We start from the raw sequence: 14598 nt of genomic DNA on the forward strand, positions 1-14598 counted from the left end.
AAGAATGCTTGGAAAGAGGCCACAGGACCTCTGGGCAGGCGGGGCTCAGGGCCTCCAGATAGGAGGCTGCGCGCGGTGTGTGGTGTGTGGATGTGCCTACCACGCCCACCAGGTCCTCCCGGGGGCAGCTTCAGCAGCAGGGCAGACAGCCTGCCCCCCGCCCCGCCCAGCATCGCCCCCGCTGAGAGCCACCCCGGCCACCCTTCCTTACCTGTGTCTCCCAGACGGGCTGCTATCCAGGCCTCCCCTTCACCCCCTCTGGCCTCTGGACCTCCCTCTGAGGCACCCTACCCGTGCTGCTCCTACACAGGCCTGAGAGTGCTGCTCCGGTTCGAAACCCTCAGGGACTCTGCTCTCCTGTCACTCGACACAGATCCCTCGGCCTGCTACCCAGGGGGCCCCACCCACTGGCCTCCGCCCCTCCCACTTGGCTCCCAAGGCCTGGAGTGAGGCCCCCTCCTCCAGGAAGCCTTCCCTGGTTCCCTCATTCCACACGCCACGCCCCCTCTGAGATTGCGTCACAGAACTTCCCTTGAGATGTCACAGGGGCCTTGCCCTTGTCTCGAGTCTGTCTCCAGCAAGATGATCCCCAAACACACCAGCTAGCCTGGCAGCTAGCCTTGGGCATGTCTGCTTGCCAGATTGACCTGCTGCCCCGTGTACCCAGAGACCATCCCCGTGGGCAGCGTTGCCCGGCTCTGGGTGTAACAGGTGGCCCCAGCGAGAGCCCGGCTTAGAAACCTTTCTGCAGCTGGAGGTCACCAGCAAGCACACAGGGCCCAGAGACGCACACAGAGAGGCAGCAAGAGGCACAGCGAGTGCCATGGGCAGAACGAGGGCACGCTCACCAGATCCATAAGCTTACTCGGGTGAATGTGCAGTTTTCACCCGCCGACTTCAGGAAGTGGGTTTCAGTTTTCACCAGCAACTCGTCTTAAGCCGTCTAGTCCTCAACCAGGACTCAGGACAACCTGCAGGACCAGATCCAGCTCTCCCGCCTCCTGCTGCCTCTACACATGGAGCCCGGGGCAGCCCTGGCCAGGCTAGTGTCAGCCTGGTGGCCGCCAGGCATCTCCATGGCACAGGAGGAGGGCTGGCCCACCTGCCCCAAGCCCCCAGGGCACTTTGCTGCACCAAGGTGGTGCCGACTGGGGGCATGTATGATGGGCCAGAGGTCTTTGTGGGCACTGCCAGCCCTTAGGAATCATTCATTCCTGACCCCAGTTTTCCTTTGAGGGGGAAGCTGAGGCGCAGAGAGAGGAAGGTACCTGCCCCAGGCCCCCTGAGACCAGATATCCTGCCCCCAAAGGACCTCTTTCTTTGGCAGGGGTGGGCGTTTCCATCTGGGTCTGGCAGGACAAGGACGGGGCCCCTGAGCTGGGTCAGGACTGAGGGGGCCTGGTCAAGGCCATGTCTAACACGGCCATCCACAGGGCCAGATCCTCGGCTCTCCCAGGCCAGCCTGGACCCCTGGGTCAGGCAGTGCAGCCACATCTGAGTGCAAGAGGTAGACCATGTGAGCAACCCCCCGGGGGCCCTCACGTCCTGGGACCTGCAGGGGAGGTGCCTGTGGACGGGGAGGGTGGGAGGCTGGAGGGCAGGCAGGTGGGAGTGTGGAGGGCTGTTCCCAGCGCGACAGCCAAGGCCAGCTGGGGAGAAGAGAGTCGGCAGCTCACGGCCAACGTGGATGTGGAGGCCAGCAGGCCAGGGAGGGGGCGCCTGGGGCTGCGGTGGGGGGGCGGGGAGGCGGGCAGAGTCCTTGACCTGCCCAGACCAGGGGTGGCTGGAGGTGCCCTCTCCTGGCCCTGGGCGGGGGCGGGACAGGATGGAGAAGCACAGCTGCCTGCGCATCCTCCCTGCGGCCACCCCAACACTCAGTGCCCACCACTACCTTCTCCTCTAGCTGGGGGCCACTGGCCTGGGGGGAGCAGGGAAGGCCCTGGGTGACAGGGAGGGATGTGCATGGGGGAGGGGAGCGTGCCTTGGAGAGTGGGAGGGAGCAAGAGGGAGGGGGTGGCCCAGGGGATGCTGGGCCCTGCCCCCTCTTCTCACCCCACGCCCAAACCCCTGGCCTACTGCACCCAGCACTGTTATAAACCAACGATGGCTCTCACGCAGCAGCCAGCCTATCTGCTGGGTGACGGCTCCGTTCGTTCGTTCATTCATTCATTCATTCATTCACCTTTTTGTTCTTTCATTCCTGCAACCACTGACACACACTCTCTGTGAGTCCCCAGGGTGCCCGGCGGGTGGCTAGGAATTCAGTGGGCCCCCATCCCAAGAGCCCTTCCCTGGAGGCCTCGACCAACTCGCCAGTTTAAGAAAACTGTCACAGCTGACATTAGGCGGCTTCCTGGCACAGCAGGAGGGGTCCTCGGATGGGAGGGACTGAGCAGAGGGCTGGGCGGCGGCGAGGCAGGAAAGGGATTCAGGGGCTGGATCACAGAGGGTCTTAGAGACGAAAGTGATGAGGTGTTCTCGGGTTGGTCCAGAAGGTCATTAGGACAGATGGCTGGGGGGCGGGGCGAGGAGAGGGGGAGATGGGCGGCTGTGGGAAGCAGGCGGTCTGGCTGCAGGCCTTCCTCAGCGGGGCCGGGACACCCCGGCGGCTCAGACTGGCAGGGCCGCGGAGGTGGAGGGAAGTGCGGGGACCTGACACCGAGGAGCGGGCCTGGGCTCCGGGGGCAGGTGCTCGCTCAGGCTGGAGAGCTGCGGAGCTCTGACGGCCACTTCTCACGCTGCTAAGCTTGAGATTCAGGCAGAACCGTCCAGCTGGCCTCGGGAGGTCCCAGGTGCACCTGGCCAGGAGCGGGGCCCGGGCACCGCGAGCGGGGTGGGCCCTGGTGGACCTCGAGTCTCTGGGGCGGGCGACCATGCTCAGAGAGGAGGGGGCCCGAGCTGGGCCCCCGGCTGCCGCCCAAGTGCACCCCTCGTGTCTGGCTTGAAAGAAAGCAGAACCCGAAGCCCCTCATGCGGGGCGTGCTCGGTCCAGCACCCTGTGCCGGCACACGCTGAGGGCTGCCGGTCCCCAGTCCACGGGGCTGCCCAGCCCAGAGGGAGGGCAGAGGCTCTGGGCTCCGGCGTGAGTCCTGGCGCAGAACCCTGGGAGGGGCCGAGCAGGACTTCGTGCCCCCCTCGCCCACTCCCCACCCAAGGGGTGTCCTTCCCGGCCCCAAGCCTTCCTCATCCGGCAAGACTCGGGAGAGACCGTGCCCTGGGCAGCCCTGCGCTCCCCGGGCCCCAGTCCGCAGGGGCGGAGCAGCAGAGCACTGGGAATAGCCAGCCAGCCCAGCCTGCACGGCCGCCCCAGCCCAGCTCTCCCCAGCTACAGGGCCTGCCCGCGACCTGGGGGCAGCAGCTCAGGGAGCTGCCCCCAGGCGAGATGGCAGAGAGGGGCCCTCGCTTTCTCCAGGCCAAAGAAGGAGACTCCCAGTGCCCCACACCGGGCACGGCAGGAGCCCCCAAGGTTGGGCCCCACCAGGCCCGGGCTAGGCCTCCTGTAGCAGCGGGCCTGACCCCCAAAGACTCCAGAAACCCAAGCTCCCCTGTCAAATCACAGCAGCGCCAGTGCAGGGTCACCTCCCACACAAGCCCCATCGGTGAGTGGCTGTTCCCAGTGCTGCCCTGCCCAGGCTCCATGCACCAGGAGGTTCTGCCACCCAGGGACCCCTGTCGGGGCCTGGGCCCCTTCCCCAGTCCCTGCAGAGCGCCCCCCCACCCCTCCACCCCTAACATCCCCCACCTTACAAACCCAAAGCAGCTTCTGCTAAGCTCCTGCTGGCCCAGCTGGCTTCCTCTGGCCAGGCTGGCTGGGTAGGGCGGTTGGAGGGCCAGCCCCCAGCACTGGTCAGCTCAGAGGAGTCCCAGGTCCAGTGCATTGGGCCCAGGCCCAGGTTTCCTCCTGCGGGAAGCAGCACGCAGGCCCCCAGCTGCAGCTTCGCTGTCCACTGGCCCCACCCACCCTGAGGACCAGCCCCCAGCTCCATCCCCTGCTTCTAACTGCAGCAGCCCCTTCCCTGCACCCTGATGTGGAGCCCAGCGGTCCGTCACCCCTCCCCAGGCTGCCCTGGGCTGCCTGCTCCCCTGCAGACCGGGCAGGATGGTCTGCGGCCCTCCTGCCCATCTGCCATCAAAGCCAGGTCTCTGTCCCAGGGCCCGGCCCAGCTCTAACGCACGCCGTATAGTTAGGAGCTGCAAGCCCCCCACTTCTCAGAAGAAACCTCCCCTGTGCAGCAGGCCCTGGGCACGCGGGAACCCCCCACGCCACCCCGTGTGCGGAGGCTCGGGCATCCCTGTGCGCCCAGGCCCAGGGTAGCTGCCCGAGGACAAAAACAACTCGCGGCTTCATCCACACAGCCTGCCCAGGATTCATGATGACAAGGAACATCAGTACATGTGGCACCAGGGAGAGGGGCCCGCTGGATCCCAGAGAGGGGACAGGACCAGAAAGGTTCTGTCCCCCGTCCCCTTGGCTAGGAAACCCCGCAGTCAAGTGCTTCTCTGCTTGCTTGGGTGGGGTGTTTCCTGGAAGAAAGACCCTCACCACACTCTCCAAGACTGGAGAGTAAAATTGGCCAGCTGACCCTTGGGCTGCCGGTCAGAACTGTGCGTACACTGAGAGTTAATGGGCCATGAGAGGGCACCCGAGGGAAGCAGATGGGCTCGCAGTGCTTGGGCTTAGTAACTTGTACTTCATCTACTCAGAGGCAGCGTTTGGTTTTGCTTTTCCGAACCAGACGGCATTCTGTCCTCGTGAGGATTAGGACCCTCTGCGCAAGGGGAGCGCGTCCCTGCCCAGAGGCCCCCAGGGGCGTCCAGAGAGTGAAGGAGCCCAAAGCTGCTGTCGTCCAGGAAGCCGTGATCGCTTTTTCCCAGGCGCAGATTGCCCTGAAGCTGAGTCCACGTGTCCTGCCTCCTCCGGAAAGGCCTCTGACCTCTCAGCAGGTGGGGCTGATTCTGGAAGTGCAGCGGGGGCGGCCGGCTCGAGTGCCCCAGACACCAAGGCTGCCCAGGAAGATGAAGGCGGGAGCTTCAGAGAGCTTCGGTGAACATCAAATGCCAAGGCCGCCACGCCTCCCAGGACACAGCCAGAGGCACAGAGCACAGCGCGAGCACGAGTCTTCCCCGCCACGTGGTTCACGGCAGCCGGCGCTGCTGGGGCTCCTGGATGCTTGGCAGTGCCCGAGGGCCGCGGCCACCAGTGAGAAGGCCATCGAAATGCAGGCTCCAGAAGAAGACGCCAAGGTTAGAAGGGGCCGAGCAGGTCTAGGCCCCCAGGGCCGGGCTTGTGGGCTTGTGGAGGGGGTGGGGGCAGCTGGTAACCTGGAGCAGTTAGAAACCCACGCACACCAGGGCTCAGGGAAGGTGCTGTGTTCTGTACTTTCCAAAACATCTCCTCGGAGCAAGTCCTGCTTCCACAGCCAGGAAGAAAGAAATACAGGCAAGGCCAACATAGAGCCGACTGAAGTCCCAGGGAAAGCAGTGGATCTGAACACACTGTGAAGGCCCCGAGCTGGCACTCCTGCCGTGTGGACTTACACGAGTCCCCTCCCCTAGCCTCACGGCCCAGAGGCTACAGCCGCCCAGCCGCTCCAGCCCCAGGCCAATAAGGACCCAGTCAGCCTCAGACACACGGTCCAGCGCCCCAGCGCTGTAAGACCCAGTGTGGTGAGGGGCCAGACCCAGGCCCCGGGCACCTCCCACGTCACCCCCAAATCCATAGCCTCAGGGCAGCTCATCTGCATTCTCCCATCCTTCGGCCAGTTGAATGGGATTAAGTAGCTCTAAATGAACCCCGTTACCAGGGACGCAGGAGAACGGGGTGAGAAGACGGCACAGTGGGGGTGTGGCCGTCCTGCTGCCCCAGCCGTGCGCCTGGCCCCACACTGTCCACCCACCCAGGCCCAGCGGGAGCTGGCTTCTCTCCAGAGTGCACACTCTGGACCAAGGGCCAAGGGCCCAAGGCCGAGATGAGAGCCACAGCGCCACGGGAACACCAGCCACACTCACTGCCTGGGCTGGAGCAGGGCTTGCCCCCATCGTGGGCGCCGTGGACACGAGGGGCCCCAAGTAACGTCACTGGTGCCACCTGCACCCGGCCCCAGAGCCCATGTAGCCAGGGCTCCAGAGCGGCCCCCGGGCCCACGCCTCTTGGGCACCGCTCTGACCCGCGGCCCCCCCACCCCCCGCCCGGTCTGCTGCTTGGGGACAGAGCTGGCTTCAGCCAGGACAGGCACTGCGGCGCAGAGGAGCCCGGACATGCTTCAGTCCAACGCAGGGAGCAGCCTCCTGGCCACAAGGAGACCAACTGTCCCCAGGCAGCCTCCAGCACACACCGGCCCAAGGGCCTCCCCTGCCCTCGTGGCTGGGACACCGCCCCTGCTCACAGGGGCTGCCTCAGGAGCCTTCTGGAAGGACTCCAGGGCCGGATCAGGCAGCCCCACGCCTGCCCTCAGCCCCGCACCCAGCAGAGGACCTAGCCTGACGTCAGCATCAGCAAGCCAGGCATGGCGGGGGGACAGGGAGCTCGGGGAGGGGGGCAGCAGGGGGAGGGGTCGGTAGTTTGAGGGTGGAGCCCCCTTTCCTCGACATCATAGCCCCTCCGCACGCCCAGAACTACAGGCTCCGTCCGTCCCGCTCCCCAGAGGAGCGGCCCGGTAGCCTCCCCTCCCCGACGCTCCCCTGTTCCAACTACCCCTTCCTCTGGCGTCCATTCCAGACTGAGCTGAAAAGCAGGGCCCCGAACCCAGGCAGGGGACTAAGCGCCTCTGAACAGACACCCCCCCGCCACCCAGGCAGAAGAGACCTGCCCTGTCCCAGTGCGTTTGGGGAGTGTAGGAGGAGCAAGTCCCCGCGGCTCGGGGCCCACGGGGGCGGGAGCATGAACGCCCACAGGCGCGCACGTGCTCTCGCCATCACCGCGCGTTCCTGGGGCCTCGGCCGCCCAGGAAGAGCAGGCCTCCTGTGCGTGAGCACGTGCGCGCGCGCACACACACACACATGCACACACACACCCCACTGAGGTGCAGACCTGTCATCATGCCCACAAGCCTGGTGCTGGCTGGCCACCATGCAGACCCTCACCCGGGACCGTCCCAGAAGAGCTGAGTCAGGGTCCCACGAGCGGCTGTGTCCGCCAAGGAGGTGCCACAGGGAACCCCTGCCCGCCCCGCCCCGCCCCCCAGCCAGAGGTGGACCTGCCGCTCAGCAGAGGGCCCAGCAAACCAGCCAGAAATTCGCACCCCCCGGGGTCTCCCACTCCAGGTGGGCGAGATCCCAGACCCCTTCTGACCATCCCCAGGCACCCGGCCCAACCACACACCTGAGAAGGAAACACTGCCGAGATGCCAGAGACAGGTCTGTGCCCACCAATGTGCTGGGCTGCCCCCCGGCTCAACCCATCCCCTCTCCCAGGTACACTGAGCTCCCCCCTCGTCCTGCAGCTTCTGAGTCAGGGCTGGCAGGCCCAGGGCTGGTACGGGGTAGGCACACACTGCGGCGGCCTCAACTCCAACTCAGCCCAACACGCTAGACTCTCGGGGCAGAGAGCAGCCAGGTGCCCTGGGCGGGGAGGGGATAAGCCCCCCACCTCCCGCAGGCCCAGGCCCAGCCTGGTATGGAAGTCTGCCACGCGGTGTGGGCATGGTCTCTCTGGCTGGACGTGGAGCCTGGGCTGCCCGGGGAGAACCAGGGCACCGCCAGGCACCCACCCTCCCCTCAGGCAGGGCCTCTCGCACCTGGCCCGGTCCACCTGCGCACCTGTGTGATTCCAAAAGTTGGGAGTCGAGATGCAGCAAACAAATGTTGGGTGTTGGACGTGAGAAGCACGGTGAGCCAGGGGTTGCTGGGGGTGGGGGCGCAGCCCCAGGGCAGGTGGGACGTCCCCCTCCCCAATCTGGAGGGTGGAGCGCGTGACCTCACCCAGCTGCGCCCCTGAGGTCTGTGCACTTTCCAGTCTGGATACTATAGTCCCATGGTTTTTGAAGTTGACAGAGAGAGAGAGAGAGCGGGCTCCCCAACCCACACAGCCCTTTTCCAGAGGCCACAAGTGTCCCCGCCAACAGGCCACAGGACACCGAGGCCTGGAGACCGGCTGAGGCCCCAAGCCAGCACAGGGCTCGCACGGGTCTGACCAGGCCGGGCGGAGCCGCAGGGGGAGCTGGCAGCCCCCAAGCTGCCTTCCCAATAAGTCTGCTTGTGCCTCTCCCCCTGTGCCGGGGGACTCCCATTCCTGGCAGGCCGTGGCAGACCCCCATCCTGGAGGAGCAGGCGGGGCCCCCTGTACCCCAGGTGGCACCAGGACGTCACGCCCGCTGGGGAACTGAGCCCAGAAGGGCATTGCCGCCTACCCGGCGGCCTCACTCACCCCCAGGCAGAATGTTCGTTCTCAGGAAAGGCCGTCTGCACTCCAGATCGGGGCCTGGGTCCTCGGGCGAGGGCACCATCGTGGAGGGACCGAGGGCTCTCGGCACTGGGGCGGCAGGTGAGAGGTGGGACTGGCCTGCATTACCAGCTGGGGCCGGCCATCCGAGGGAGGCAGGGAGAGGCTGCTCTGAGGTCCCTCTGCCCCGAGGGCCCCAGCGTCCCCTGCCGGGATGGAGGCTGGGTCTCCGCTCATCACTCCTAGAGAGGCAGGGGCAGCGGGGCTGGTGAGTGAGGCCTGTCCAGCATCCAGGTTAGTGCTGGGCCGGAGTGCAAGAGGAGGCTGTACTGCAGCCCAGCTCCACTACCCACCCCGTCCCCCGACAAGCAGCCCTTCAAGGTGGGGTGCAGGGCAGCCTGGCAGGGAGTCTGGCAGGAGGGCGACCCCACCCGGGACCCGAGGCCTGGGGGGAGGAGCCGGTGCAGCCAGAGGGCGGGGGAGCTTATCAGTGGCCGCGGCGTCGTCGCGTCGCGGCGTCGCCGAAGTGTTGACTGTTTCTCTGCGCTGGGACTGGTTCCATAGCTTGATAAATTTCAAAGGCAACACAGGAGTCACTTTGCAGAGAGCAGCCAGCCCCCCTCTGTTGTGACGGTGCTGGATGCCCTGGCCAGCCCTGGGCCACCCTGGGGCCCCACGGACCACAGGAGGAGCCCAAGGCTCAGGTGGGTCCCTCAGCCCTTTCTCCAGCCCTCAGGTCCCAGTGCACTGTCACCCCCAGGTCTGCAGTCTCAGGCCCTTCCAGCCACCACTCGGTCTGGGCAGTGGGTGGAGGCCACGCTGGCCTCCCAGGCAGCCATCGGCCCCGGGGCTGTCTGGCTGGGCTCCCACCACCCCCCAGTGGGCCCAGGCCCCACCCGGCCTCCACGTGGCCTCCACAGAGGCTCAGTCCCACCCTGGCCTCTGCGCAGGACCCCCTGCTGCACCTTTCCAGCTCCTCCCCCACCAACGCCCTCCTCGCTCCCCCAGGCCAGCTCCTTCCAGAGACTTCCTCTGTGCCCACTCCCTCCTCTGGGCCTCCTCCCTGGGGCCAGCATGGGAGGCCTTGGCCGCTGGGCTCTGGAGCACGTCTGACGTGCCCAGGACGGAGCTTCTGCGGCCCGGCCCTCGGGTGCACGTCGGGACACCCGGAGCCACACTCTGCCCAGGTGGGAAAAACCGCGGGGGTGGGGGCAACACCCCTCCCCAAGGGCCCCTCAGAGCCGCCCTACCTCGTGGCCCTTCTCCAGCCACCCGGGAAGGAGGGCCCCGTGGCGGTCTGCCCTTCCTTCACCCTGGCAGGCTTCAGCCCCCAAGCCCTCCACCTGGCCCAGCCCCCCAAGAGCAGCAGCAGACCCGGAACCGGCTACCCACCAGGGCCCGACAGCCAGGGCCCCGTCCCAGCCTTGCCCATCCCCCTCCCTGCTCCCCCAGGAGTTCCCTGGGGTCCTGCACGTCCCACGAGCACAGAGGCAATGCCACGCATCCCCCGCTTGCCCACCCAAGCCCAGCTGGGCCCGCACAGCCCTCCACAGGCCCACTCCCCTCCTGGGCGCCCCCTGGCCGCCGTCCGGTTCCCGGGCTCACGTGCGGTGGCTCCCCCGAGGTGGCTGGACCACCACGGCCCCTTGGCCACACAGCCCAAGAGGCCGGCGCCAGCTCTGGCCGTTGAGCCAGCTACTGCCAGGCTTCCAAGCAGGCCGCACGCTTCCTGCAGCAGCGGGAGCCCAGGAGCTGTGCCCGGACACGTCTGCCAGAGCAGGGCCGGGCGCGGGGCTCGGGCTGGGCTGGCGCAGTCGGGCCTAAGTAGGCCACAGCGCCCACCAGGAGCAGAGGCGAGGCCACGGAGGGCCGCGAGGGCAGCGGTTGGCGAGCTGAGGCCCCGGCAGCACCGGCGCCCGTGAGCCCCACGCCGCCCGGCCCCCCCCCCCCAGCCACGCCGGGGCCCCTGACGGCACTCCTCACTTCCAGCCACGCTGGCCCCCGTGGGGAGGGGCTGAGGGTCAGAGGGGCTGCCCGGCCGTCGCCAGCTCGGCCCCTCCTCCTCTCACAGGCTGACCCCCGGGCTAAGGAGGGGCACCGCCCCTCTCAGCCCTCCAGCCTCTGCTCAGAGCCTGGCCCAGATGCCAGCGTCAGGCCCGGGAACTGGCTACTGCCCACGGGTGAGCAGTCACGGTGACATCACTCAGAGCCAGGCCGGGTTGGCGGGGGACAGGGCCGAAAGGTTCACGGGACTCCTGCCCCTCAGAAGCCGACCGTTTAATCAGGGCCCTCGGCACAGGCCCGGGTAGGCCGGAGGGTGGCCCGGCCGAGCCCCAGCGCCCAGGGGGCGACGCCCACAGCCAGACGGGCAGGTCCGCCTCCATAGAATGGCCAGTGCCCAGCCTCGAGGCCCCGGGATGGAGTGGCTGCCATCTAGCAGTTCCTGGTGAGTCCACAGCACCCACCCGCCCTGCGTCGCCCGCTGCGGGGGCCTAGGTGTCCCTCAGGCCCGGCCTCCCGGCCTGGACACTGGCTACAGCTTCCAGCCCAACCCTGCGGTGCCCCCTCACCATGTTCCACAGAGCAGCGGGCTCGCAGTGAGAGTGCCACGGGGCCACCGCGAGCCCCCCTCCGGCCACCCTCTCCCTGTTGCCTCCCGCCTTCTGTGTCAGCGCCCTGGAAGTGGGGCCGCCACGTCCTCCACTGGCAGTGCTGGCATGAGAGAATCCCAACCCCCCAACCCCAGCCCAGCGGGTGTGGCTGCACTGGGCCTGGCCCCTAACATCCAGCCTCTCTAGACCCTCTGCCCAGGTGCCCCCTGATGTCCACCCTGGGCTGGACACCTGGCCCGAGGCCCCCGAGGGCTGACACGGCACGGAATCAAAAGGCTGGCCCGTCTGCTGCCCAGGGCCCCCACCCCAGCCTTGCCCATCCCCCTCCCCGCTCCCCCAAAGCTGCCTGCGGAGTCTCCTCCCCAGGTGGGACCCTCACTGCCCAAAGCCTCCCCCGAAGCCCCCTACCACACAGAGCCTGCTTATTCCCGCATCCCTGCCACCCCAGCACAGCCTCCAGACTGAGAGTGGGGTCCAAGGTGGAGGAGCCCTGATGACGGGGCAACAGGTCAGGGCTCCCCCGTGGCCTGCGAGTCTGGAGCTGGACCCTCTACCGGGAGCCACCTGCTGCCAGAGCCTTCCCTGTGCCGCACCCTGGACCTAGCAGATGAGGACGCTGAGGATGGAGGCTGGACCCCGACAAGCCCGGCCTCCCCCCTCGAGTGGGTCAAGCCAGCCAGAGCTGTCAGCACAGAGGCTGTCACCCAGGGCCCGCCAGGCCGCACATGGCAGCAGCCCTGACCGCGAGGCCGGGCGGGAGTGACTGGGTGATGCAGCCACACGTGTGGGTCCGGGGGCTTCGTGGAGCAGGACCCTTGCCCGGGGACAGGAGGGAAGGGCTTTGGTTGAGGGCAAGTCCTGGGTAAGAGCAGGGATCGCTCAGCCAGGGCACATGTGTGCAGCCTGGGACCCAGCCGCTCTGCTCCAGAGAAGGAACCCCTCCAGGCCCCAAGGGATTCGGGGGGGGGGGGCGGATATCCAGGGCGGCCCTGTCAGGTCAGGGAGCTGGAGGCCCCAGGGTTGGGGACACACACTTGGAACAACACAGCACTAGAAGGAGGAAGAAAGAGTGTCTCGCGGGAGAGAGATGCATCTTGAGAGCACAGTGCCAAGCAAAGAAAGCAGAGATCAGGAGGGGGCAGACGACCAAGACCACACCACAGAGCACTGCTTCCCGAAGTGTGGCCCACGGAACCCCAGGGGTCCCCAAAAGCTTTGGGGGCCCACGAGTTCTGAACTATTTTCATGATTCCACTCTCCTTCCCCGTGCTGACGTTTGCACAACAGTGGGTAACACTCTGCACAGATCAAGGCGGAGGGACCACAGCCGCATCACCTCCTGCATCACTGCGCGCTCAGGATTGAACAAAGAAAACGCCGTGTCCCTGAGCCCGCCCTCGACAGAGCAGTAAGAGTGACAAATTTGATTAAACCCCACCTCTGGGTTCGAATCTTTCTAGTATCGTGTTCGAGACCGCGGGGAAGGGCTCCCGAGGACACACAGAGCTGCCGCCCCCGAACTGGTCGCGGACACAGCCCACAGACACCATTCTTTACCCGAAAGAACAGCTGGCAAACTGGCGATTCCGTATGGGTGTGCAGACATCCGGCAGAAGTTTCCTCAAAAACAAGTGAAGTAAGCACGCCACTTCAAAAGAAAATAAATAAAATGACCGGATCTGTCTCCAACGGTCAAAGCCACAGCTTAAGGGAACGTCGGCATTTGGAAGAACTTGAATCCACCACTGTGAGTCTGACAGCTTCTGAGCAGTGAAGGCTTTTTCTCACGAGAGCGGTGGTGTTCATGTGCTCTAATGAAACATGTCAACATTTGGAAAATCCACCGAACTCAGCACACCAGTATTTCCCAGATGACCGAGACAGGATAATCCAAAATCACTCACAGGTGAAGATCCTGTCCAAGCGAAAACCAGACCAGTGGGTGTTAGTGTAACAGAGCCCCTGATGGCGTTGCTAGGGATGCAACTCTCACATCTCAGCTCCCTTCAAGAAGCCCTCATTGGTTCAGCTTTGGCGGAGCACCGTTACCTGAGTCGGCACATTTCCCCGTAGTCTTCACCACAACGCGCTGGGACAGATGGAATGCCGTGTTCTCTACCCAAACACGACAGAGATTTGCAACAATGTAAAAAAATGTCACTCTTCTCACTGAATTTTTTGTTTGGAAAAAACCAGTTATTTTCATAAAATGTTATTTCTATTAATGTGTAATTAGTTGATTGTTATTTTTAGTAAGGCCTCATCCGTAACTTTTTTTTAATGATCACTTTTACGTTCTACTGTGGTACCTGTCAGGTGATCATAACCGGGGATGTGCTGGGCGAGACTGACCAACCACCTCTCGGGGGAGGAAAGCCCTGAGGATGGTGTTTGCTGATGCCCGTGGTGGAAGCACACCCACCGCAGCCAATTTCAAGCTATGCCCGTGAGATTACTGAGCGCGGAGCTGGGAAGAAATGGGCGACATTCCATCCCCTGGGATTTCCAGTCCTCAGATGGAACAGACGCAAACCCTATCTAGACAAGAACATGGATAATATAGTAAGATGTGAATAATTAGGAAGTGCTAAGTTCTGAGTGTTGATTGCCTGTGCTTTTATATAACTTATATGGTTTACATAAAATTTGATTTTAATAATGGCTATGTCTAACAACCAGCTCCCAGAATTACTGGAGATCTCACAGCCGGCTCTCGCCAGCTCTCTCTCCACTGGACACAAAGCTCTTCGGGGTCCCCAACAATTGTTCAGAGTGGAAAGGGGTCCAGAGACCAAAACCTTTGCACCGCTAACATTGATATAGATCAAAAATAATTGCAACACAAAATGTGGAAGCAACCTGAGTGTCCATCATGTCCATAACAGATGAACAGATAAAAATTACCCAGCCATAACAAAGAATGAAGTAATGCCATTTGCAGCAACATGGATGGACCTAGAGATTGTCGTACTAAGTGAAGTAAGTCAGAGAGAGAAAGACAAATACTCTATGATATCACTTATATGTGGAATCTAACAAAATACAACAAACTAGTGAATATAAGAAAAAAGAAGCAGACACACGGATATAGAGAAGAAACTAGCGGTTACCAGTGGGGGGAGGGTAATGTGGGGATGGGGGATTGGGAGGTACAAACTATTGGGGGTGAGATTGACTACAAGGATGTAGTGCACAACACGGGGAAGAGAGTCAGTATCTTGTAATGACTGTAAATGGAGTACAACCTTTAAAATTGTATTAAAAAAAAATTTTAAGGTAAGTGCAACAAAACACAGTATGCATTCTGAAAAGTAACTAAAACAAAAGGTGCGCACTGAGCACCCATCAGAGCGCATCCCAAGAAGGGGCGGGACGGGGTGAACGCGATCAGTCAACCACGCACCAGTCGGTCACGAACAGGGCCGGGATGAGAAGAGGAGGGTCCCCAGAGCCCTCTGTGCCTGAGGCCTGCAGAAGAGATTGCTGTGGAAGTGGGCGTCTCCAGGTCAGAGCTCGGTTTGAAGCCTGCCTCTTCATAGCCAAGAAATTCTCCCTGAGCTCTGGTTTCCTGGCCCGTAGAGCAGGTGCAGAGAGCCCTTCCCCAAC

The sequence above is a fragment of the Leucopleurus acutus genome (genome assembly GCF_964270905.1).
Source record: "Leucopleurus acutus genome assembly, chromosome: 2".
Taxonomy (NCBI): Eukaryota; Metazoa; Chordata; class Mammalia; order Artiodactyla; family Delphinidae; genus Leucopleurus; species Leucopleurus acutus.